This window comes from Dipodomys spectabilis, unplaced genomic scaffold (assembly GCF_019054845.1).
Source record: "Dipodomys spectabilis isolate Male_0828 unplaced genomic scaffold, ASM1905484v1 ptg000698l, whole genome shotgun sequence".
Taxonomy (NCBI): domain Eukaryota; kingdom Metazoa; phylum Chordata; class Mammalia; order Rodentia; family Heteromyidae; genus Dipodomys; species Dipodomys spectabilis.
In genome coordinates, this window is record NW_024871375.1 from 249,876 (window position 1) to 277,500 (window position 27,625).

Sequence of the window (27,625 nt, forward strand, 5' to 3'; positions counted from 1 at the left end):
CATCATCTTTTATTTATATTCTTGTCCGTACTGTCACCACCTTATAAATTTATTGAGGGTAAGGTATATCCTGCATTGTCTTAATCTGTCTAATTTCTTCTCTGAAACAAATCTGAAATTTTTCACCTGAAGTCACATAGAGCAAGAGATCAATATAAATTAAAAAAAAAATTACAGAGTTATGTATGGTGAGATGGAATATTTTTAAATAGTTACAGTAAATAAATTTAGCATATATTGGAAACCTGAATTTGAATTTTAGCATTAAGACATGATAATGTTATAGGGTTTAACTTCTTTCCTTTTTTCCTTCCTTCCTTCCTTCCTTCCTACCTCCCTTCCACCTTCCTTCCCTCCTTTCTTCCTTTTCCTCCTCTTCCTTCCTACCTCCTTACCTTCTTCCTTCCCTCCTTCCTTCCTTTTCCTCCTCTTCCTCCCCTCCCCTTTTCACTCCCTCTCTCTCTCTCTCTTTCTTTCTTCTTCCTTCCTGTCTTTCTTTTTTTGTCGGTGATGGGGCTTGAACTGTGGGCCTGGGTGCTGTCCCTCAGCTCTTCAGATCAAGGCTGGTGCTCTACCACTTGAGCCACAACACCACTTCCGTTTTTCTGAGTAGTTCATTGGACAGGAGAATCTCATGGAATTTCCTACCCCAGCTGGCTTTGAAGAGGGATCCTTAGATCTTAGTTTCCTGAGTAGCTAAGTTGACAGGCATGAGCCACCAGTGCCCAGCCTCTTTGTTTTCTCTTTCTCCCCTCCTTTCCTCTCTTCCTTCCCTTTTGACATAGAAGAATAAATACTATTAGAAACAGGTTGGTGATTCTTCAAGATATCCAAGTTATTCAAGATATGCAGCCTCCTAACTGGAATATTCTAGAAGATTCTGGAAGAGGGTCCCTTCCTGGTTCATTATAATGGGCAATGCTACAGTGAATAGAACAGAAGATGATGGATTCCCTGGGCATGGGGGAGATCCTTTGGCTTTGTGCATTCATGGTGTGTGTGTGTGTGTGTGTGTGTGTGTGTGTGTGTGTGTGTGTGTATGTAAAACCCCAATGGGGGTCGAATTAGGGGCCTAGAACTTCTCTGTATTTCCCCCAGACCCTTCTGAGCACTCTTGGTGGAAGCATCTAGCACCTGTCCAACACCCCTGCCTGGCCTTTGAGATACGTTCATAGGCCACTGCCCGCAATCCACCTGTTACCCCCCCCCCCCAGGTTACCGGTTCAGGTCTTGGAATCTCTTGCAATGTGAACTTGTGAAGGGTTAGTGCCACCAGTGTGGGAACCTTGCAGAGAGGCGAAAACGAGTCATGGAATGGACATGCATCTCTGTGCCTCGGGAGCTGTCACAGACCGGTCTGCTAGCATTTTCCTGGCAAGACTTGGGTCATGCCTGGTAGGCAAGCTGTCCAGAATCAAACCCCTGATTGCCTTGAACAGAACATTAATTTATATATCCTTGTGGTTTGTTCTTTTCATCCATGTGGGGGCTGAATATATAGCCTGCAGTTTATTGGTGTTGGTCTCCCCACACCCACCCCCTCCCAGAAAGAGTTCAGATGTTATGATTTCTTCTGGACTTCCTACAGACATAAATGGGCTAATTAAATTAGACCTATTTAACAAGTGACATCTGTGTCCCAGCTGGCCTTAGGCTATTGGAAAACAGTCAGTAGTGCTTTCCTGCCTCATAGATTTCACTCTGCACTATTTGAAGCTGCATTTTGGGGGTGAGTTATACTCAAGCAGGAACAGTTCCTTGAAGGGACATTTGTGACACATTTTGTTGCAAAATCTACCTACTTAGGAATTACCCCACGGTTCCTCTGATTGCTGTCCTCCTGAGATACTTTCTCACTCTCTGTCTCTCTCTCTCTCTCTCTCTTTCTCTCTGTCCTCTCTCTCTTTTTGTGCTGGTCGTGGGTCTTGAACTGAGGGCCTGGGCACTGCCCCTGGGCGTCTTTGTGCTCAAGGCGAATGCTCTACCATTTTGGCCCCCAGGGCCACTTCTGGTTTTCTGGAGGTAAGAGTCTCATGCACTTTCATGCCCAGGCTGGCTTTGAACTGCAATACTCAGACCTCATCCTCTTGAGTAGTTGGGATGACAGGGGTGAGCATCTAGGTGCATCTTATCTTTTGTGAGATTTATTACTAAGTGGCCCTATTATCTCATTTATTGATTCTTATTAGAAATATCAAGGAAATGTAAAATGTTAATACAGTTAGATCATTATCTTCTAATAAAAAAGTTTATTGCAGAGCAAATATTAAATTCTATGGGCTGGGAAGGTGGCTTAGCAGTGGAGTGCTCACCTCGCTTGCATGAAGCCCTGGGTTCAATTCCTCAGTACCAATACAAAGAAAAAGCCACAAGTGGTGCTGTGGTTCAAGTTGTAGAGCATTAGCCTTGAGCAAAAGAAGCTCAGAGGCAGCACCCAGGCCCTGAGTTCAAGCCCCAGGACTGGCAAAATAAACTAAATTATAATGAACTAAACATTTTCATCGGGATTTAGTTATTATAAAATTACTACCAATACCACGAGTCAAGAATGTATAGTGGGTTGCTGTTGGCTCACGTCTGTTATCCCAGTTACAGAGGGGGCTTAGATCTGAGGATCACAGTTGTAAGCAAGCCCAGGCAGGAAAGTGTGTGAGACTCGTGTCTCTGATAAACCACCAAAAATCCATAAGTGGAACTGTGGCTCAAGTGGTAAAATACAAGCCTCAAGCAAAAGAAGCTCAGGATCAGTGCCCAGGCCTTGAGTTCAAACTTTAGGACCAACACAAACAAAATTTAACAGATATATAAGATATATCTCAAAAGGATAAGCTATGGTCTTATTAATATACTTTTGCCCAGGTTGGTCTTGAGCAGTAGTCTCCCTATTTCTAGTCTCTCAAGTGGCTGGAACTACAGGCATGAAAAACTATACCTGGCTGGGTGTGGGTTGGTCACACCTATAATCTTAGCTACTCAGGTGGCTGAGATCTAAGGATCATGGTTCAAAGCCAGCCCAGGCAGGAAAGTCTATGAGACTCTTATCTCCAAGGAACCACTAGAAAACCAGAAGTGGTGCTGTGGCTCAAGTGTTAGAGCCCAGCCTTGAACAAAAAAAATTCAGGGACAGCCCTCAGATCCTGAGTTCAAGCCCAAGGACTGACAAAATACAAAACTATGCCCAGCTCTAATACTAGTAATTTGGTTTGCCTCTTTCTGGTTCTCAGAGCACTTTTAGACCCTTGGATGAAGTAAAGATGGGATGAAAATGGAGGAGAGAAAGGAAGCTGCCCCTCTGAGCAGAATTATTTTTAAAAGCCCCTTCCGGAAGAGCTTCCAGAATTTTTAAATGCTGAAAGAACTTCTTGCTCTGTACAGGTCTGGAAAATATCCAGAAAGACAAAGAGGTGAATTGGAAGGCCAGGGCTCTGCTTTGTGAAGGCTTTCTACGTGACTCTTCTTGACCGGCTTTCTGATCATATTTGGCTTTTGTTTTTGTGTGTTTTTCCCCCAGATGAGATTTATAAGATGAACTCCGGGCAGCTGTGAGCAAACCCAGGACTCAGCAGAAACCCAGCCCTCATGGTTCATTTCTAGGTGGAGCTGTGAGCCTTGAACTCAGAAAAAGGGTCAAACCTGAAGGTTTTCCCTTCTCCTCCCTCGATTTCTTCAAACAGCTTTTAAATTTCAATGTCTGTCCATGGCCAGACAGTGGAACACAACACGAATTAGTCTGAACCCTGAGAAGAAGACTAGAGAGGGAAAGCGGCTGGTAATTTCATATTTCTGTATATTACTTTACTAAGCAAACTGTGGAAGTCAAAAATGGATGGCCACTGATCAAGGATTAATATATGTATGTATGGAATGTATATATGTATGGTGTGTGTGTGTGTGTGTGTGTGTGTGTGTGTGTGTGTGTGTGTGCGTGCATGTGTGTGTGTGTGTATGTGTGTTGGGGCCAAGTTTGAATTCAAGGTTTTGTGCTATTGCTTGACTTTTTTTTTTAAGCTTTTTTTTTCTTTCTTTTTTATTGTAAAGATACTATACAGAGGGTTACAGTTACATGAGTAAGGTAATGAGTACACTTCCTATTGAGCATTGTTACCCTCTCCATTGTTTTCCCCCTACTATCCCTTCCTTTCCTACCTTCCCCAAGGTTCTTTTTTTTTTTTAATTGTGATTAAGTGATTACATAATTTCCCAAATTTCACATTATTGTGGAATAATGATGCTCATTTAAAGTCACAGGTTCATTCTAACTTTCCTGGAGCAAATTGTCTATCACGATCTATAACATATAACAGTCTACACATATACACCATAAATGTGATCAGCACCATGGGGATATTTAGTAGTGGTTCAACCATATGAGCGGAAGTTCTTTGTTTCTTAAGTCCTGTTAATTTTGTCTTATCACCTAACATCTTGGATTTAACATCCACTTATCAGGGAGACCATATACTGTTTGTCTCTTTGCTCTTGGCTTACCTTGCTCAAAATGATTTCTTCTAGCTCCATCCATTTCCCTGCAAATGCCATTATTTTGTCATTTCTAATGGCTCCAAGGTTTTTGGATCCATTCATCTGTGGTGGGGCATCTGGGTTGTTTCCATACCCTAGCTATTGTAAACAGTGCTGCAATAAACATTGAGGTACAAGTGTCTTTGTAAATTGGTTCCTGTTGTTCAGGGTAGATGCCTAGAAATGTTATGTCTGGGTCATAAGGGAGGTCAATCTTTAGCTTTCTAAGGACCCTCAAGACTGCTTCCCAAAGTGGTTGTATAAGTGTACATTCCCACCAGCAGTGTAATATGGTTCCTCTTTCTCCACAGCCCCTCCAGCATTTGTTGTTGGCTGACTTGTGGATGTGGGGCATTCTGACTGGGGTAAGGTAATATGTCAGGGTTGTATTTATTTGCATTTTCTTCACCACCAGCGATGATGAACATTTCCTCATGTGTTTCTTTGCCATTTTTATTTCTTCATCTGAGAAGCCCTTTTTAGTTCCCTTGCCCATTTAATAATTGGTTTGTTAGGATTGCGAGGGATTAGTTTCTTGAGATCCCTGTATATACTGGATGTTAACCCCTTGTCTGATACATTGCTGGTAAATATTTTTATCCCAATTAGTTGGTTGTCTTTCTAGCTTGGTTGAGATAGATTTAGCTGTGCAGAAGCTTTTTATTTTAAGGTAGTCCCATTTGTCGAGTCTCTCTCCAATTTGTTGTGACCTTGAGACTGTTCAGATAGTACCTTCCTGTGCCTATTAGTTCAAGTGTCTCTCCTACTCTGTCCTGCAGTAGTTTCAGAGATTCAGGTTTAATGTTAAGGTCTTTAATCCATTTTGAGTTGATGTTGGTGCATGGTGATAGGCTGGGGTCCACTTTTAGTTTTCTGCATGTGGCCGCCCAGTTTTCCCAGCACCAGTGATTGAAGAGGCTGTGTTTCTTCCATTGTTTATTTTTGGCTCCTTTGTCAAATATCAGCTGGCTGTAGGCCTGTGGATTAATTTCTGGATCTTCTATTCTATTCCATTAGTCTTTGGGTCTGTTTTTTTGCCAGTACCATGCTGTCTTTGTTATTATAGCTCTGTAGTAGAGTTTGAAGTTTGGCATGGATATCCTTCCTATATTGTCGTTATTACCTAGAATTGTTTTAGCTATTTTAGGACGTTTGTTGTTCCATACGAATTTTTGGACTGTTTTCTGTATTTCAGTGATGTATGTCATTGGGATATTAATAGGAATTGCATTGAATTTGTATATTAATTTTGGCAGAATTACCATCTTCACTATATTAAGTCCAAGAGCATGGGAGGTCTTTCCATTTCCTAGTATCTTCTGCAATTTCTTTGTTTAACTTTTTATAGTTTTCATTAAATAGTTCTTTTACATTTCTGGTTAGGTTAATTCCTAAATATTTTATTTTGGGGTAGGTTATTGTGAATGGGGTTGCTCTCTTTATTTCCCTCTCTTCTAGTACATTGTCAGTGTACAGGAAGGCAACTGATTTTTGTGGGTTTATTTTGTATCCTGCTACTTTGCTGAAGTGATTTATGATTTCTAAGAGTTTGGAGATGGAATTTTGGGGATCGTGAAAATATAGCATCATGTTGTCTGCAAAAAGGGATAGTTTAACTTCTTCTTTCCCTATGTGGATTCCTTTAATGTCTTTTTCTTGCCTTATTGCCTTGGCTAAGGGTTCCAGGACTATATTGAATGGGAGTGAAGACAGTGGGCATCCTTGTCTTGTTCATGATTTTAGGAGACTTGGTTGTAGCTTTTCTCCATTAAGTATAATATTGGCTATTGGTCTGTCATAAATGGCTTTCATTGTTTTAAGAAATGTTCCTTCTATTCCTATTTTCTCCAGATCTTTTAGCATGAATGAATGTTGAATTTTATCAAAGGCCTTTTCTGCATCTGTGGCGATAATCATGTGATTCTTGACCTTGGCTCTGCTCATGTGTTGGGTTACATTTATTGACTTACTTATATTAAACCATCCCTGCATCTCTGGGATGAAGCCTACCTGGTCATAGTGTTTGATTTTTTTAATGTGTTTCTGGATTCTGTTGGCTAGAATCTTGTTAAGGATCTTTGCATTTGTGTTCATCAAGGAAATTGGCCTGTAATTCTCATTTTGGTTGGGTCTTTGCCTGGTGTGGGGATGAGTGTGATATTGGCTTCGTAGAATGAGTTTGGGATAGCTCCCTTCTTCTCTGTTTCTCTGAAGAGCTTGAAGAGTATGGGTATTAGTTCTTCTTTAAAGGTCTTATAGAATTCTGCTGTGAATCCATCTGGTCCTGGGCTTTTTTTTTGTTGCAAGATTTTGATAACTTCCTCTATCTCGAAGTAGGATATTGGCTTATTTAATTGGTTTACTTCTTCTTTGCTCAGTTTGGGCAACTTGTATTTCTCTAAAAATGCATCTATTTCTGCCAGATTTTCTTCCTTTAGAGAGTATAACTTTTGAAAATAGTCTATTAGGATTGTTTGGATATCTTGGGTACGTGTTGTGATTTTCCCGTGGCATCCCTTATCCTGTTAATATGGGTTTCTTCTCTTCTTTTTTTAATTAATCTTGCCAACGGTCCATCAATTTTATTTATTTTTTCAAAGAACCAGCTTTTGCTTTGGTTAATTTTGGCTATAATTTTCTGATTTTCTAATTGGTTAATCTCGGCTCTTAATTTGGTTATCTGGCTCCATCTAGTAATTTTAGGTTCCATTTTTTCTTGTTTTTCTAGCTGTTTTAATTGCAACATGAGATTATTTATTTGGTCTGTTTCCATTTTCTTGATGTGGGCACTGAGGGCAATAAATTTGCCCATCAGGACTGCTGCTTTTGCTGTGTCCCACAAGTTTCTTTGCGACATGTTTTCATTTTCATTGAGTTGTAGGAAATGTTTTATTTCTCTGATCTCTTCCATTACCCAGGCATTGGTAAGGAGTATGCTGTTCAATTTCCATGTATTAGAGAAATTTCTGTGGTATGCTGTTATTGAGAAGTAGCTTGATTCCACTGTGGTTGATAGGATACAGAGGATTATGTCAATCCCTTTGTATTTGCTTAAGTTCCTTGCATGAACTATGATATGGTCTATTTTGGAGAAAGTTCCATGAGCTGCTAAGAAGAATGTGTACTGTGTTGTTTTAGGGTGAAATACTCAATAGATGTAATTTAATTCCGCTTGAAGTATGGCCTCACTTAATTCAGTAGTTTCTTTGCCAATCCTCTGGTTGGTAGACCTGTCCTTTGGTTAGAGTGGTGTTTTAAAGTCTCCTAGTATTATCATATTGGGATCTATTTTATTCTGTAAGTTTGAGAGTATTTTTTAACATATCTCAATGCACCAATATTTGGGGAATATAAGCTGATGATAATATCCTATTCTTGGATTGTTCCCTGTATTAATATGTAGTATCCATCATTGTCTTTCTGCACTGATTTTAATGAAAAGTTTATTTTGTCAGATATTAGGATAGCTACACCTGCTTTTTACTGGGGGTATTTGATTGGTAGATCCTTTTCCAACCTTTTACTCTGAATTTGTTTGTATGTTTGGTTGAGAGGTGGGTCTCCTGAAGGCAACAGATGGATGGGTCATGTTTTCTGATTGAATCTGCAGTTCTTTTTCTTTTGATTGGCAAATTAAGCCCATTAATATTAAGAGATAGTATAGAGAGATGCATTGTGGTCCCTGTCATTCCCTCTTTTCCTCAGTTTTTCTCTTTTCCTTTACTCTTGTGCTTCCTCAGACTTTGATTAATGCTTGTCTGGGTGCAGGTCCCAGTTCCTGGCTGCTTTCTTCAGGTTGTGTCCCCCCTCTCAGTATTCTTTGTAATGCTGGCTTAATGTTTATGTATTCATTTAGTTTTTATTTATTAAAAATTTTCAGTTCTCCATCGAATGTGAATGTTAGCTTTGCCAGGTATATCAGTTTGGGTTGGCAGTTATTGTCTGTTATTGCATTCAGTGTTTGTGTGAGATCTGCAGTGATTCTAATTTTTCTCCCATTGTAGTATAGCTCCTTCTTCATTTTTGCTGCATGCAAGATTGTTTCCTTATTATTCAGATCTATCATTTTTACTATAATGTGTCTAGAAGTGTTTCTCCTGGGGTCTTGCTTGTTGGGTCTTCTGTATGCTTCTGTTATGTAGGTAAGATGTTCTTTTTTGAAGTGGGGAACATTTTCACCGATTATCTTGTTGAATAGGTGTTGCATTCCCTTGCTTTGAAATTCCTCGCCTTCATCTAATCCAGGTATACGAAGGTTAAATTTCTGGGCATTATCTGCTTGCTCTTGAATTTTCCTTTGGCTTAATTTGAGTGATTTTTCCATATCTGTCACTTTTTGGTGCAGTTGGTGTATTCTGTCTTCTGTATCTGACACTCTACATTCCATTTCGTTCACTCTGTTAACTGTGGCTTCTATTGTGGTTTGCATGGAGGAAATGGACTCCTTTATCGATTCGATGTTGGTTCTCAAAGTACTGATCTCACCTCTTCATGAGGTATGTACTGCCTCTAATTCGGCATTTATATCGCTTCTTACTGAGGTTTGTGCTGCCTCTATTTTTGCATGCATCTCCTGTTTGATATCCTGTATCTCTTTTTATAGTTCATCCTTGTGCTCTTTCAATTTCTGGTCTATTTCTCGCTTTATTTCTTGAGTCATTGCCTCCAGCATCCCTTGGATGTAGCTTTTGTCTCCCATTCCTGCTTTGCGCCCACTGGGGCTCTCCCCTGCGTGTCTGCTGGCTATTGAGGATAGCTTGCTTTCCTGGTGTTGATAAACCTTGTAATTTTGCATGAGGTTTAGAGGATTATTGGAGACTAATCTGCAATTTTGTTTTGGTGTGACTGTCTTTGCTTGGTTGCTGCTTCTGTATTGGTAGAGAGAGTTTATGCCTGATCTGGGGGCTTACCTCCAGCTGCTGGTCTGACCTACATAGGATTCTCATCTCTGCTGCAGATTGCTGGCAATTCCCGCCTTTGGAAGGGTTGAGCAGCCTAGACTGCTCCTGATTGCTCCTACGGGTGCTCTTGACAAGATCCGATGATCTGGATGCACTCTCCCAGATGCTGGAGTCTGCTATGGGCTCCTGATGTTTTTGTTTTGTTTTTTTTGTTTTGTTTTTTTGGGGGCCAGTTGTGGGCTTGAACTCTGGGTTTGGGTGCTGTCTCTCAGCTCTTCAATTCAAGGTTGGCACCCTACCATTTGAGCCACAGCACCATTTCTGACCCTTTCTGCTTATGTGATGCTGATAAATCAGATCCAGGGCCTCATGCACCAAAGACTATCACTCTACTGCTGAACCACCTTTCCAGCCTGAGCTCCTGCCTACTATCAGGTTCTGGCAGCCTGTGTTGCCCAATTCCCAGCCTAGAGTATATGGGTTGGGTTTTGGTGGGGTTTGGGCTTCTCTTGTCCTGAGCCTCCAGATCTTTTGTTGTCACAGGTGTGCTTCCCAGGAGGTGGAGTTACCTGTTTTTCTCCCCTCTGCTGAGGCATATGCTCAGCTTTTGAATTCAGTTGGGAGGAGTTGGTCGTGCTGTTCAGGTGCCTGGTCCCCAGGCCTGGTCCCAGCCCCCCACCTGGGGCACGCCAGTTGGGCTTGTGCTGCTCTGTATACCACCTAGGTTATGCAGCCTGCGGTACATAGTTCAATTTTCTTCTACTGTTTGTTGTCTTGACCCAGGTGTGCTGTTCCTGGCATGGGAGTTTAAGCTCCCTTCGAGGGGTGCTTTTACTCTAGCCTAGCCAGTGGAGTGTACTTCACAGGCTGATGGAGCTCTTGAACAGTTCCCAGTTTTAGTGGGTCCTGTGGTCGAGGTGTTGGGGTAGGGAGACTGGATCAGGGTCTGGGGATTCCCTCCAGCTCTGGTCTCCCTTGAGAGATACACTGTCCCCTGTGTGGTACTCACCCTGGACCTAGTTGTTTCTGTGTGGTGTAGGTCATCGGTTGCTGTTGCAATCTGGGCTGGGGCGGTCGTGGCTCTGTGTGATTCTCTTTTGTCTCTGCTTCTGTCGAAACTCTCAGGTCCACAGTGTCTATACCATGGGCGAGGGGTAGGGGCGGGGCCTCTGTACACGTTCTGGGCATTGGGGTTTGCACTTTCCAGATCAGCACCAGTTCCTTGTAGGTCTTTTGCTTTGGTGTTCTGTGGGCATTCCGTGTAGCTCTGGGGGCTCCTGTCGTGGGGCAGAATTCTGGGCTCAGGGGTTTCTCTGTTTATCTCAATGGGTGGGTCTGACACTGATACCTGAGGTGGCTTCTGAGTGAGTTATCTGCATACAGCTCCCTGTGTCTCTGGGGCTCCAGCAGCCCTCCGCTGAGTCATCATCACAATTGACAGGTCTGACACCAGTACCTCAGGCAGCTTCTGCGTGGGTTATCTGCAGGCAGCCCCCCCATGTCTCTGGGATCCCGGCAGCCCCGACCAGGCCGGCTGGCAGCGGCTTCACGCACTGCAGATACCAGGCGGCTTTGGCGGGATAGAGCCTCTCTGCTCAGGTGGAGAGTGAAGGGAAGGGGTGGGATCTTCGTGGAGACTCCTGGCTGGTAGGTTTCTCTGTTCATGGCGATCAGCAGGTCTGCAAACCGGTACTTCAGGCAGCTTCTGTGCGGGTCATCTGCAGGCAGCACCCTGTGTCTCTGGGACTCTGGCAGTCCCCGCCAGGCCGGCTGGCCACGGCTTGGCATGCTGCCGTGTGGCCAGTAAAAATTAGGGGAGGGGTCTTCGATCTTCTCTGTTCTGAAATTCTGCTTTTCCTCTCTTTCTTTTTTTGTTATTTTCCACCTCCTATTTTTCTCTGAGTGCTCGTCTTTTTTGTTGTTGTCGGTCTCTTGGGGAGATTAAGCATTGGAACTCAAACTCTCTTTTTGGTTGGGGAGAGCTGTGGCTTTTCCCTACTGCCCCGTTGCCATCTTGGTCTCTTGCTTGACTGTTTTTGTGGCTCACTCCTGGCATTTTTTATGAAGGAATTGCATTCTACTCCATGATCCATGCCTCAGCCCAATATTTTGCTGGCTAATTGGAGATCGAGTCTGCCAGACTTTTCTGCCTGGGTTGGCTTCAAACCTCTGATTCTAGTATCTTGTATAGGTCTTGAACCACTGGGATTTAGCTAATTTATACGTGTGTGTGTGTGTGTGTGTGTGTGTGTGTGTGTGTGTGTGTGTTTGTGTGTGTGGACAGTCTTGCGACTTGAATTCAGGGCCTGGGCACTGTCCTGGAGCTGCTTTTGCTCAAGGCTAGCACTCTACCTCATGTGCCACATCTGTACTTCTGGATTCTTGGTAGTTAATTGGAGATGAGTCTCATGAATTTTCCTGCATGGGCTGGTTTTGAACCATGATCCTCAGATCTAAACCTCCTGAGTAGCTGGGATGACAAGTGTGAGTTCTGGAACAAGACACAAATATTTATTTTTACATCCAGGGAAATTCTGGTTAAATCATGAGACCTCTAAGAAATTGGCCCAGGCAGGAAAGTCCATGAGACTCTGATCTTCAATGAATCAGCAGAAAACCAGAAGTAGAGCTGTGGCCCAAGTGTTAGAGCACCAGCATTGAGTGAAAGAAGCTCAGGGACAGTGCCCAAGCCCTGAGTTCAAGACCCTGGACTGGCACACACACACACACACATATATATATATATATATATATATATATATATATATATATGTATATATGTATATTTTATATATATACACATAGATATACATATATATATGTATATATATGTATATGTATATATATACACATATATATATACATATATATGTATATATATACACACATAGATATACATATATGTATATATATATACACATAGATATACATATATATGTATATCTATGTGTATATATATATATATACACATATATATATACATACATATATATACATATTCAGCCTTCCTAAGGGCAATTTCATAAATTTTGGGATAAGTTAATGTTTTTAAGACAACTCATTCTTTTGTTCTACATTGAAATCCATTATCTAACCATAGCTCATTAAAAGTGAAAATTTTCAGGTTAGACGGACTATTTATTTTCATTGTATTATAGCTTATTCCTTAAAATATTGTTTTCATTATTACATGAATAGTTGCAATGATCTTCCCCCCTCGTTGCTCTCAAATGAATGCAATAACAAACTAAACATAGCCAACTCAGTTTTTATAATGAACAATTAGAAAGCTAATGATTGGTGGCCAGGAATATTGGAGTGGAAAATAAAGCAAATCGCATTTATGTATTTGTTTTAAATTCTGGGACTGAAATGAAAAGTCTGCTATCATTCCAAAGAGCACACAACTGGTTAAATCCTACATGTTCGTTTGCAATTATGGAAAATAATTAATGGAAAATAATTTTAGGAGATTCAATTTTCGAACAACTAAAACACAAGAAAATGTCCAATAATTGAGGACAGCATGAAATGGGTCTCTATTTTCTTTTTCTTTTTCTGCCTGCCTAATCAATGGCTGAATGGGAAAAGAAAATTGCCAAAAGTGTTTTGCTTTGAGAACCAAAGCCTTCTTTCTGTTCAGAGCAGGATAGGCTCTTGGGGCAGATTGAACAGTGTTGAAGAAGAACATGGTGTTGCTACTACATAGGAGAAAGAAACCCCACCCAAACCCATCAGCATAGCTTTTCTTTGGTTCAAAGATAAGCATGAGAGACAAAATATCCTAAAAGTACAATGTTTTTAGGAAAAGAAAACAGAAAATGCAGTATCTTACTTTGGGAGAGTTATTGATGGAAACTGCTTTTTAAGTTGGCTGTGAAGTTTGTATAACTGATCAAATGACTTTTCCATTAGGTGGGAATTCCTTGTTAGCATCAATCACTTGGAACAGATAAAGCTGGAGCAATACAGGCGGGAAAAAAAAAGAAATAAAAATCCTAATCAAAAGATGGCCATGGAGCCGGACACTGGTGGTTCACACCTGTCATCCTAGCTAGCCAGGAGGCTGAGATCTGAGGATCAAGGTTCAAAGCCATCCCTGGGTGGGAAAGTCTGTGAGACTCCTATCTCCCATGAACCAGCAGAAAGCCAGAAGAGGAGCTGTGGCTCAAGTGGTAGAGCACCAGCCTTTAGTGAAAGAGCTCAGGGATACCGTCCAGGCACAGAGTTCAAGTCTCACAATTGAAAAATAAGATGGCACCCGTAACCCATTTCTTTTCATGTGTGTGCCAGTCCTGGGACTTGAACTGAGGGCTTGGGAACTGTCCCTGAGCTTTTGTTTGCTCAAGGATGGCGCTTTGCTACTTGAGTCACAGCTTCACTTCTGGCTTTTTCTGTGGATTTGGTGCTGAGGAATCAAACCCAGGTCTTCATGCATGCTAGGCAAGCACTCTACCACTGAGCCACCTGCCCAGCCCAAAGCTGAGACATCCTGATCTCCAGTTAGCTAGCAAAAAGCTAGGAAGTGTGGCTTGGGTGGAAGAACATTACCCTTAGGCAAAACAAAACTAAAACAAACAAAAAACCCTAAGCTAGACTATGAGGCCCTGGGTTCTGATCTCAGCCATCTGAGCAGCTTGTGGGATTTGAACTGAGAGCCTGGGAGCTTTCCTTGAGTTCTTCAGCTCAAGTCTGGTGCTCTACCACTTGAGGAACAGTTTTCTGAGTGGTTTATTGGCAATCAGAGTCTCATGGACTTTCCTGCCCTGTCTGGGTTTGAACCATGATCCTCGAGATCTCAGCCTCCTGAGTAGCTGGGATGACAGGCATGAGCCACCAGTGGTGTTCAGCTTAAAGCATCAAGTTGTAATTCAGTTTTCATTTGCACAGTGAAAAATCCGGGGACGGGAAAAGACAGGGTGGCCACGCGCAGGATTGGCTTTCGGTCTACATGGTGGGGGTGAGTCCTGCTGAGCCCCAAAATTATTGCTTGCCGAATCATCCAGGCAGTCTTTGGCACCCAGGATTCCTGGGGTGATGTGTGTTGGGTTGATTTGGTGGGGTGGACGGCTGCCATTGTACAAGAATATGGATCAAGTTATTCGGTTTCACCGGGAAGCAGTTCAGGCTTTCCTTTATCATCCTGGAGCATGAGACACAAAAAGAAAAAAGAAAAAACAGAAAAACAATAGCCACAAGTCAAATCTCCTGGTGACAACCAGTTTTTTGTGCAATTTGTGTCCTTGTGCTCGCTAGGTAGATATGTGTGTGTGTGTGTTGGAAGGGAACATGAGCCATCTGTGTTTATTTAGAACTCAATTTTGAAAAATATATGTATATGTTTCTGTTTTTTTTTCCCCCTTGAACTTCAAATTCTGTTCTGGAGATATGCTGTTGTATAGATGAACTCGTAAATCAAGATAACAGAACTTAAATGGCCACGTTGTATGAGGACTTATCTTTTCCATGTTGGGACTTTGTTTTTGTTTTTGTTAACATTGATGTGATACATTTTGAAATTGAGTTTTTTTTAAATAAAAGCCCATTTTAGTTATAACCGTTGAAAATATTTTTGCATATATCCAGAAGTTAATCATGTATGTTCAAAGAGGATTAGATGGTGGGACATATTATATTCTGTTCATTTCCTTCTTATTTTTCTGGAATTTTCCCTTTGCATGTGCTTGTGTGTGTGTGTGTGTGTGTGTGTGTGTGTGTTTGTGTGTGTGTGCCATCCTGGGGCTTGAACTCAAGGCCTGGGTGCTGTCCCTGAGCTCTTTCACTCAAGGCTGGCCCTCTTCCATGTGAGCCACACCACGACTTCTGGTTTGCAGGTGGTTCCTTGGAGATCAGAGTCTCACCGACTTTCCTGCCTGGGCTGGACTTAAACTGTGGTCCTCAGATCTCAGCCTCCCTGAGTAGCTGGGATGACAGGCATGAGCACCAGCTCCTGGCTCCTTTTTTCCCTCTCTATTCTCTCTCAGCAGTTTCTGTTCAGGGTGGGACTTTTCTATGGATTGGAACTCTGGTTTCCTTGAACAATTCCTAGATAACTGTGGAACTTTCTAAAACTTGAGACAGAATCTTTTGCCCTTCCCTGCATACTGAGGTCTGCAGAAATCTACTCTAGGGTCAGCTACTTTCTTATACTGGTCTGCTTCACTCTGTTCCTAAAGCGCACCTGTGAGATTTTGTTTTGTTTTGTTTTGTTTTGTTTTTTACTTGAATTTGCCTTGCGTTCTGGATTTTCTCCTTACACAAATTCTATGTTAACTATTTTTTTTTGCCAGTCCTGGGGCTTGAACTCAGAGCCTGAGTACTGTCTCTGGGTTTCCTTTGCTCAAGGCTGGCAGTCTACCACTTGAGCCACAGCTCTACTTCTGGCTTTTTCTGGTTTCCATGTTGGGGTATCCGGCCTTCAGAATTCAAGGAAGGAAGCTGCTGAATCTCTAGCCTATATCACTGCAGGTCTTTAACTGTGTGGGGATAAAAATTCACAGCTCTGTGGCTCTCATTACATTTTCTAATGGAAATACCTTGAAAACATTGGTCCTAGCCGGGCACCAGTGGCTCACGCCTGTCATTCCAGCTACTGAGGAGGTTGAGATCGGAGGATCAAGGTTCAAAACCAGCCCAAGTATGACAGTATTGAGACACTTATCTCTAGCCTGGAGATATGGTTCAAGCAGTAGAGCACCAGCCTTGAATGAAAAAGCTAAGCAAGGGGGTGAAGCCCTGAGTACAAGCTCCAGTATTGGCAAACAGCCAAATGCATGTGTGTACGCACACACACTTCTTAATGTGCAAAACAGAAAAATCAACGATCTTATACTAATTAGAGCTATTGAAGAAGTGGCGCTGTGGATCAAGTGGTAGAGAGCTAGCCTTGAGAAAAAGAAGCTTAGGGACAGCTCCCAGCCCCTGAGTTCAAGCCCCATGCCCAGCACCACCCAGAACATTAATCATTAAGGCTGTTGAGACATGAATATGTATTTCAAAATAGCCAGGCACTTTAGTTAAGTCACCATACCGTAGCAATGGTAGGCACTGTATAGTAAAGAAAGAGCCAGAGCGCATGCCCAGATTTGTCCTGTAGCTAGAAGCAGACCAGACACAGAGACATGTGCGTGATTCATCTTTTAGCCAATGAGTGTTGGAATTCTTGATAGGTCCATTAAACTTTGCAAATGCTTTTAACCTTTAGACTGATAGCATCCTAAAGTACTCCACATGGCTTTCTGCATTGCTTCATATTCTGCCTTGATATTTAGGCCAAAATGAAGCATCTCAGAAACTTTGGTAATTTAGAACCTTCTATAGTAGAAATGCAGAACAGCTTGCCAGCTATTGAACAACATAATGAGAACTACAGAGATGGCTGGGCATGTGGTTAAGGGGTAGAGTGCTCACCTAGCATGCATGAGGCCCTGAGTTCCATTCCTCAGTACCACACACTGAGAAAAATCCAGAAGTGGCACTGTGGCTCAAGCAGTAGAGTATCAGCCTTGATCAAAGGAAGCTCATGGACAGCGCCTAGGCCCGCAGCCACCAGAACAGCATGACAGACAGATACCAATGACTCAAGCCTGTAATCCCAGCCACTCTGGAGGCTGTGGATCAGAACACCAATATGTCCAGGAGACTCCATCTCCAACTGGTTAGCAAAAATCAGGACTGGATCCATGATTTTGGAGGCAGAGCATTGACTGAGCAAGCAAGCAGAGAGGACTGGCAGCTTTAAGTTCAAACCCCAGCAACAAGCAACAGAGCAATAGGATAAAATGAATTCTTCCCTCATCTTGTTTATCACAGCATTTGTTGAAGATGGAAAATAGGCCAGAAATGACATTGAGTAGAAATGGTCGAAGGTATCTTGTACTGTCACCTGCATCATGACAATCGTGATATTTCCCCAGACTTACTTAATTAAAAACAAAACAAAACAGGAAAAGAGGTTAAAAGAAGAACAAGTCAGGGTCGCTGACCAAATGGCCGATTCTTTGCATTGTCTTTCAGAAGAAAGAATGGAGTGCATCATTTTCCCATCATAAAACTCTTTCCTCCAAATTGTTTTTTTCTGGATAGAGTTCAAGTGGAACAACTGATTTATTTTTATTTATTTATTTATTTTTGTCAGCTCTTTGCTCATTCCAATTGCCTTGAGCTGAGCAATCTGATAGATGGAAAACGTTTTTGAACCAACAAAAGCCCTGCTATGAAAAAAAAATGCACAAAATCTGTCTGCAACACAAGGGCATCCCTCTGTTTCTTTCAGCTTTGGAAATGAAAAACGACTGATCACCAGGCAGGGTAGTTTCTTCCCAGGGAACTGGGCAGCCTGAGCCTTCCTCATAGGCTAGACTGTGTACCAGCTCAGGTGCGCACACCTGTAGTCCTGGTGCACGAGTCCTTACCTGGTAAAGTGACTGGTGGCTTCCAGGTCAGAGTCTTGAGGGTGGAGATTATCATAGATGTATTTCAAGTCTTCAGGTCCTCTGAGCTCTAGTATCTCGCATATAACATCTGATATCAAACAAATGGATAAATGGAAAACAAAGAAGCGATAAACACCAGCAGAAATCAAATTCCCCCAGTTCATTCAGCCAATAGATGAATAAACTCTGAGGTTTATGGACATTTGTGGATGTGAGAGAAAGTTCCTGCTTCCAAATGGCTCCAATTTCAGAGGTAGGTAGAGGCAAACGACAGGTATCAAAAAGAACCAGTAGCCAGTGGCTCATGCCTGTCATCCCAGCTACTCAGGAGGCTGAGATCTGAGGATCTGGGTTGGAGGCCAGGCTGGGCAGGAAAGTCTGTGAGACTCTGATCTCCAATGAACCACCAGAAAAAGTAGAGTAGTCGCTCAAGTTGTAGAGTGCCAGCTTTGAGTGAAAGAGCTCAGGGACGGTGCCCAGGCCTCTAGTTCAAGAACCACAAAAGGAAAAAGCCAAAATACACACCACACACACACACACACACACACACACACACACACACACACACACACACACACGCACACGCACACACACGCGTGCACACACACTGTAACTGGCAAAATGCACACCATACAACTGCATTTTATTCTCAGCAGTCTGAGGAATGAGCAGGCCCTGAAATTCTATTCCCAGGCCAGTTTTCCCAGCTCTGCCCAGGAAAATCCCAGAGATATTGGGGAAACTTTTATCTTCTCACTTCTCAAAGCAGAGCAGGATGAAGCCATGAATTTTTGGAAGTTCAAATGGGCTTTATGTGCCATGCGCTATGACTCCCCCAAAATATACATGTCATTCATCTGGAAGAAGACAAACTAACTCTCCGTGCACAAGATGCAGGTATAACATGGGGTGCAGGGAGTGAATACGAAGCTCATCCCTTGGCTTCTTCATCCTGTGTCCTTCAGAAGAAGAATGCAATGCCTTCCCCCCACCCCCATATTGGGCAGTGAGTATTATTATTATTGTTGTTGTTGTTGTTGTTCGTGGTGCTTGAACTCAAGGCCTGGGTGCTATCCCTGAGCTCTTCAGTTCGAGGATGGTGCTCTACTGCTTGAGCCACAGTGCCACATCTGGTTTTCTGATGGTTCACTGGAGATAAGAGTCTCACAGACTTTCCTACCCGAGCTGGTTTTGAACTGCGATCCTCAGATCTGAGCCTCCAGAGTAGCTAGGATGACAAGCATGAGCCACCGATGCCCAGCCTTGGGTATTGACTATTAAAGCAACAAAACGATCAAGGCTATAATTGTACTGTGAATTTTCTGCCCATCTCGAGGAAGACATCTTAGTCAAACTTGAAAGGGAAGGATGCTATTCTCTTTGGTGCTGGATGGATTTCTTTGTGGGAGAGAAAAATAAATCAAGAAATAATGGATTCTTCTAAAAACAAAATTTGAGGCCAGGTGCTTGTGGCTCATGCCTGTCTTCCGAACTATTCAGGAGGCTGAGATCTGAGGATCACAGTTGGAGGCCAGTATGGGCAGGAATGTCCGTGAGACTCTAAACCTTCAACAAACCATCAATAAGCCAGACACAGAGCTGTGGCTCAAATGGTAGCACACTAGGATTGAGCGACAATACTCAGGTTCTGAGTTCAAGCCCAGGTCTGGCATAATATATACGTACATACATGCATAAATATTAATATATATGTATATATAAATGAAAATTTATATTCTAAAGGGAAGAGAAAGCTCCTATTTTTTTCCCAGACATCTACCTGTGTTGTTCCTCCTTGGATGTCCAAATCTATTTTGATAGTGATGAGGAAGGAAGGATTTATTATTATTATTTTTTAATCATGTGGAGAAATTAGAAAGAAGTCCCATGGAGAACACACAATACAATAATGGCGGTGATAATCACTGCCAGCAAAGCCAATGATCCCTGTATGCTCCGTGAGTAGAGATGGATTATTATTATTATTATTTTATTTTAATACAAGAAAACCTGAAGAAGTGCAAACTTTTATACGATCAACCTCAGCCACCAGACTTATTCTTGGGAAAGATGGGAAATCGAGAGATAATTTTTTCCAGGAGGAAATAAAAAAATATAACATGAAGCAATCACTACCTATATCTGAGAATAGGGTGCTTTCTTCTGACGAACAGCCATTTGCTCAGACAAGAATCCGAGGCAGATCCTACCAAATGAGGAAGAGGGAGGGCAGGAGTGGGTCTCACAAAATAAAAAAGAGGGAGGGAAAAGAGAGAGGATGCAGGTAGGGACAGGAGGACCATGATATCAGGAGGATCGTGAATCAAGAAACATTGTATTTATAATTCACTTGGTTCAAGGGCAACTCCTTGTACATCAACTTAAAGATAATAATAATTATTATTATGTTAATAATAATAATACATATCTCCCAAATGACTGCAATTCATAATCAACAATATAGACTGTTCACAGATGGTAGAAAGAGCCACTTACAGATCATAGCTCTTAACTGGTAAGTAAATTCTTGAGTAGTAGGTCAACGTAGTGTTAACACACACAAGAACCCGTTCAAGAAAGAATGAAGGGAAATGGAACTGGGTGTGTAAGCAGTAAGGGAGTCACAACACACACACACGGTTCTATTTTTATACGCGGGTACAACTGGAGAATGATTAAAATTGTAAAACCTAGATAATTGCTCTGCCTCCTGGATTCTATGAAATGTACACTGAGGGGAAAATAAAAGGAAAATAATTGAGAAGCAGTCACAATCAAGAATTTGTCCATGGTTTTCTATGTTCCTGGTTCAGGTTCTGTGACAGCCTTAAACCTACGATCTTTCTACTGAATCTGAATTAAGGACCTTTTATTCTCCATTATTTCCCCTTAGTTTTGGAGTCAGAGTTGGTTCAATTAGGCTATACCCAGATATCTGATATATTCCATGCCAGAGACTTCAAAACAGCTAAGTTTAGTAGTTGTGAGATCCCATGAGGTCCACTTCATTTAATTGAAATAACATCCCCCAACTCTTTATCTGTGTGTTGGCTTAATCTACCAAAAATGGTATGTTGAATCTTTTCTTAATGCCAGGCAGAAAATATATTAAATAGAAAAAAATAGCATTCTGAATTCTTCTCAACAAGCTGACTTTAAAAAATTCCTTTAGCTTGCTCAATTATTGTGCAGCCCAATTTTATTGTCATCCCAGAGACAATATATGTACTTTTCTGCATTTGGTTTTATTGTTTTCAATTTCTGTAGCTAGTGGAGGTGATGGTTAAAATTTGGAACTACGTCTTTGATGTAATTTTTTTTTAACGTAGCCATTTAGAAATATTACTTGAAGGCACCAATTTCATCGTCTTTATTAAGTGGAAAAAATTTAAAGACTGTGTTTTAAAAGTGGATGTGTAATCTACATTTTCTGGCATAGCGTGAGCATTATTAGGCTTATGGATCTTTCTAGATCTTTCTGGAATCTAGCCAGACATGCTTACTTTTAAAGATAGGTCAGAGTCAATGCTACTTGGGGTATTTGTTATTTGGAGAGGAGAGAGTCGGATGGTGGATTTGGTCCTTTTGTAGACTTTTCTTTGTGGTAAGAACAAGGCCATTATCAACCACAAAGCATTAAATTCCACATATCTGCATTATGAACAAATAGAACGGAGATCAGAATGGAGATTCAGGCAAAATTCAACATGATAAGGTTGGCAGATGATGTATGAACGAGAGAGTGTATAAAGGCATTTGTGCAAAATTCTCATGCATAATGCAACTGAAGGCATTCTTCCATTTTTATTTTTTGCCAGTGCTGAGACTTGAACTTGGGGACTGGGTGCTGCCCCAGAGCTCTTTTGCTCAAGGCTGATGCTCTACCATTTGAGCCACAGCTCCACTTCCGGTTTTCTGGTGGTTCACTAGAGATCAGAGTCTCACTGACTTTCTTGCCCAGAGCTGGCCTCAAATCACAATCCTCAAATCTCAGTAGCAGGGATGAGTAGCTGGGATGACAGGCATTAGCCACCGGCGCCTGGCCACATTTTTCTTTCTTTTTTTTTTGTTGACTGAACTCCAAGGATGCTTTGAGGACTCTGAACTCACTAATTCACTAATTCACCAATTCACAAATATGGCTGTGAACAGCAGTGTCTGAAACAATGGTGCATAGACACTGAAGAGTGTGTTTGTCCACAGTCTGCTGCGTGCATTCGTTACTTTTTGTCTTCAGTTGATCTGTGTGTGTGTTTGTGTGTGTGTGTAAGGAGTGGATGGGGAACTCCAAGCCCTCAGCAAAAATGGACTGGTGAAAGAGAGACACCCACAAAACTTAATTTTGGGGGAGGGACTCTTGTGCCATCTTACCATTTCTAGAAGGTTCAGGAGCAGTCAGCTGTGCCTTCAGACAATATTGTATGCCCTGCAATAGAACTCCACAAATTCTTGGAACTGCTGTGGGTTTTTCCTGCCCTCTGTGATGAAGTACTCCATCTTCGAAGTAAAGATGAAAAGAACCCTGTCCCTGGAATCAGGACACTAGAGAGCGCTCAGGTGCAGAAACGGGTGGGCTGGAGAGACCGCAATGGGCAGAGAGGACACTAAAACAATGGAGAAGGTTAAGTTAGGTGCTACTGTGTCCATCCAGAGGGCATCAACTTTTTAATTATTTTTTGTTGGACGTGGGACTTGAACTCAGGGCCTGGGCGCTGTCCCTCAGGCCTTTCACTCAAGGCTGACACTCTACCACTTGAGCCACAGTACCACATCTGGTTTTCTGGTGGTTCAGGGGAGATCAGAATCTTCTGGACTTTCCTGCCCAGGATGGCTTTGAACTGCCATCCTCAGATCTCAGACTCCCTGAGTAGCTGGGATGACAGGCATGAGCCACCAGCATCCTTTTGGTCTTACATATGTATCCGAGAGGAATGGTAATGCGTGTTTGCCCAAAGTATCCTTGAATTATTCATTGCAGCTGAATGGTCACGGCCTCAAAATCTTGGAGGAGTGGAGAGATGGCTCAAGTGGTAGAGCACCTGCCTTGAGAAAAGAAAAAAATCTAAGCTCAGGAATAGTGCCCAAGCCCTACGACTGAAAACACCAAACAAAAGAACTCAAAAAACTTAAAAATAAAGTCCAGATGTCTGCCCACAGAGGAAAAGCCAATCAAACAATGGTAGGTCATGTCATGAAATCTTATTTGTCCCAAGAATGTCCTAGATTTGATTCGAAAATGCCACAGCTTGGCTGAACATGCTGTCAGAGAAAAATATCAATCACTACATAGTCCATAGGGATGTAATTCCATGCTTAGATGATTCTAGAAATCACAGCATTGGAAGGATGGAGGGCAGGAGAGAGAAGCAGATACAAGTTGTAGAGATACAACTTGGCTTTATCCTGCTTGTGATCCTTAGTATAAAATTCCCTAAATTCAATCCTATAAATTCTGTAAAAATTATACAGCTCTCTAAATTCCAGAAATTAACAAAGAATTTTTGAAATTCTGGCAAAATTCTAAGCATTAATTCTCTAATGTAATTCTATACATTCCAGAAATAAAGTCTATAAATTCTATACATTATCAGCTGGGAATACCAGGTCTCTCGGTATTATTTCTTTTCCAAGTGAATCTATAATTACCTCTGAAGATGTTCATAATTATTTTGTCCTGTGAGTTAGCTAGATAGAGACTTTGACTAGAGTCATGGCTTAACGTTTGATGGACCATGGAGGGACACCAAAGAGGACTAACATGAATATTGAAGAGTTGAGCATTCAATGCCTAGAGAGAAGAAAATTGCCCCAAATTGGCTGTTAGAAAGAGGTGTTGGCCCGGTGCTGGTGGCTCATACCTGTCACCCCAGCTACTCAAGAGACTGAGAGCTGAGGATCACAGTTCAAAGACAGCCTAAGCAGGAAAGTCTGTGAGATTCTGACACCAATGAACCACCAGAAAATGATAAGTTCCCAGGCCCTGAGTTTAAAGCCTATGATGGACAAAAAAAGAAAATAAAAAAAGAGGTATTGAAAAAATTAGGGAATGAATAACGAGGTCAGGAAATCAAGAGTCAAGAATATATATATATATATATATATGTATATATATATATATATATATATGAATGTATGTATGTATTTCCTCCCCCTGGAATTTGAGCAAGAGATTAAGCAGGACTCTATGAACATTAATTTTTCTTCCTTTCATAAAGTGACTGATCAATTCTTCACACTTAAGGACAAGGATTGAAAGACTGGAGAGTGTGGGTGGTAGATTTTTCACCCTGAATTTAAACGTGGGTCTCACTAATCAGGGACACTTATTATTATTGTTGTTTTTATATTATTATTATTATTTTGTCAGTCATGGCACTTGAACTCAGGGCTTGGGCGCTGCCCCTCAGCTCTTCAGCTCAAGGCTGGCTCTCTACCACTTGATCCAAGTGGCTTTTCTGGTGGTTTTCTAAAGGTTTAGTGGAGTTAAGAGTTTCTACCCTTTTCTGCCTAGGCTGGCTTTGAACCATGATCCTCAGCTCTCAGCCTCTTGAGTAGCTGAGATGACAGACATGAGACCCTGGCACCTGACTGTTGTTATTATTATTATTGAAATTTATTTCAACTTGAAATTTATTTGCATAAGGTTGTTGCATTTCAGATTCTTACTCTTAGTCGTGAAATTTATTTGCATCAGACAGATGCATTTCAAGTCATTAATATTCTTGAACTGTATTTACACAAGACGGATGCATTTCAGATTATATTTATTATTGAAACTTATTTACATCAGGTGCATGCATTTCAGATGATTCCTATTATTGGCATCAGACAGATGCCTTGTGAACAGAATATGCTGCCAACGTGGCATGAAGCTGAAATGTCTGCAAGGTTTCTGGGAGTCGGAGGCATGTCTTTGGTTCCCAGGAGGTGCAGTGAGTGATAGGAGACACCTCGTGGCGAGCAAGAGCGGGGACTAGCTCATTCTTTCTTCGGATGCCAGGGGTGACCTACATTGTGTAGAACCACGGTGTGCCACCCAGCACAATCAACCTAGTCTCCCAACTAATCACTGTGAATTTATTGAGAAGGCGCGTCTGTGATCATGGGGCAGCTCAGGAGATGCAGGTGATCAGCCTTCAGCCAACCCCCCCCCCCTCCCCGGGGGATCGCAGCCTCTCAAGCTGAGCCTTCCCGACCAGGCCTTCCATGGAAGACAGCCTCCCCTCTGGCCCGAGCCTCCTCGTCCTCCCCTCGTCCTCCTCCTTTCTTCCTCCTCCTCCTCCCCCTCTTCAACCTCCTCCTGTTCTTCAATCTCCTCCTTCTCTTTTTCCCTCTCCTCCCCATCCTCCTCTCTTTGTATCACTATTTTTAGTTATTGTTGTTGTTATTTTTAATTTGAAAATGCTAAACACAGAGGAGTTACAGTTTCATAAGTCAGGCACAGAGTATGAAGCTCTTTCACTCAAGGCTGGTGCTCTACCACTTGAGTCACAGTTCCACTTCTGGTTTTCTGGTGGTTCATTGGAGATAACAGTCTCACGGACTTTCTTTACTGGCAACTGGCTTTGACCCTTAATCCTCAGATCTCAGCCTCCTGAGAAGCTCGGATGACAGGCATGAGCCATGGTGCCCGGCCTTGTTTTTGTGAAGGAATTGGGCCAGCTTCCTTGGGGTGTGGCAGGCTGGGTGGGAGAAGCACTTGTGCATTGATCTTTTGACACCCGCCCCCAAAATGTATGAGAGTGTCCCAGGATCATCCCAAAATCGATGTGGAACAGGTAGCCCGCAGAGGTGAGCATGATGTTGTTATTGTGCCCGTCACACGCCCAGGACAAAGGTCACCATGAACCAGCCGGAGTAGAAGAAGAGTTAGTTCTTCAAGGCTTGGGCAGGGGAGAACCGGTGAGATGGCACATAAACACAGCGATCAAACAAAACCACGAGAAACCCTCAGAGGAGGACACGCTCTAGCCCTGGGGTCACCTCAGAGACCAAGGCCCACAATGCTTTGTTCTGGAGGCTGAGGCCTACAGGAGCCGGATTTGAGGCTCAACTCTAATCTCTGTCCAATTAGCCAGCCCGAGGTTAGCATGGAGGCATGGCTCAGGTGGTCGAGGCACCACTGTGAGTAATGCCTGAGACAGTGAAGCTGAAGGGACATGAGTTCAAGTCTCGATACTGGGAGATGGGGACAGACAATGACAGGAATCCTAGGGAACCTGAGCTCAGGACTGGCCTTGCTAGGCAGGCTCATTCCCCAGCTTCCTTTATTTGATTTCATGTTTGGCTTGGGGTAGGGCCGTCCTGTGTTCCTTGGCAGGTTGAGGCCTGGCATGGCCCCGTTGTCTGTCCTACCTGGGCCACGATCCAGGTGTGTTTAGAACTCACGATGGAGTCCGGGTGCTGAAACTCAGTTCCCCCGCAACAACCTTCTGGTAATCTTCCCTGGCGCCATGGTGCTGCTCAAACCAATGCTGGAGGCAGCTTTCTTTCAGTGGCCCCATAAGCCCCGCCTGGCGGTGGATGCTGGCGAAAGTCAAGGTCTCTGGGACCATCTGCACCAGCCCTAGGGTAGGAGGAGGGGAAAGGAGAGAGGAGGGAGGAGGGAGGGGGGAAAGGAGGGATAGGAGGGAGGATGTAGAGGAAGGAGGAGAGAGAGGGAGGAGAGGGTGGAGAGGGAGGATGGAGAGGAGGGAGGAGGGAGGAGCAGGAGGATGGAGAGGAGGGAGAGGAGCGAGGCGAGGGATGATGGCGGAGGGGAGGAGAGTGAGGGTGGAGAGGATGGAGGAGGGAGAGGAAGGAGGAGGGAGGAAGGAGAGGAGAGAGGAAGGAAGGAGAGGAAGAATGGAGAGGATGGATGGAGAGAAGGGAGGGGAGAGGAAGGAGGAAGAGAGGAGAGAGGGTGGAGGAGGGGTGGAGAGAGATGGTGGAGAGGGAGAATGGAGAGGAGGGAGCAGGGGAGGAGAGGGAGGATAGAGAAGAGAGAAGGAGGTGGATGGAGAAGAGAGAAGGGAGGAGGGGAGCAGAGAAGGGAGGAGAGGGATAATGTAGGAGGGAAGGAGGGAGGAGGGGAGGAGCGGGAGGATGGAGAAGGAATATGGAGAGGAGGGAGAAGGAAAGGAGAGGAAGGAGGAGGGAAAGGAGGGAGGAGGGGCGGAGAGTGGGTGGAGAGGCAGGATGGAGAGGAGAGGATGGAGAGGAGGGAAGAGGTGAGGATGGAGAGAAGTGAGGAAGGGAGGAGAGAGGGTAGAGAAGAGTTTCATTTCCCACAGTGATGCCCGCTTTAGGTCCAGTGAAACACATCATTATTGATCATTATTGGTCTTTGTAGATCATTATTCTCCTTTCTAAACCTTTCCTACAGAAGACTTTGCTAGACTAGCTCTTCTGACTCTCTCTAAATCCTGCAATTATTTTGGCGATTTGTAGACTTTGGGCTAGGTAAGTCAGAACCAACAGCTTTTATGTAATATATAATATATAAAATACATAGTATAGGAAATATATGATATGTAACATACATTATATATCCTATCTCTTAATATCTATATTACATAATTTTAATATATTATATAATGTATTAACTATATAATATAAATAATATATTTTACATTACATGTTTTATATTAATATTATTGGAACTCACTAATATATTATACTAATAGATATCTTAATCTTATAATACATACTATGCTAATTATAGATATTCTTTACTATCTATTATATAAGTATTATAGTGTATCATTTGTTATATAATATATATCATAT

The 27,625-nt window shown here is 42.6% G+C and overlaps 1 pseudogene; it reads right to left on the bottom strand.

The window, feature by feature from the left end:
- Positions 1-14,520: 14,520 nt before the first annotated feature.
- LOC122101857 overlaps positions 14,521-27,625 on the bottom strand; it is a 35,749-nt pseudogene continuing 22,644 nt past the window's right edge.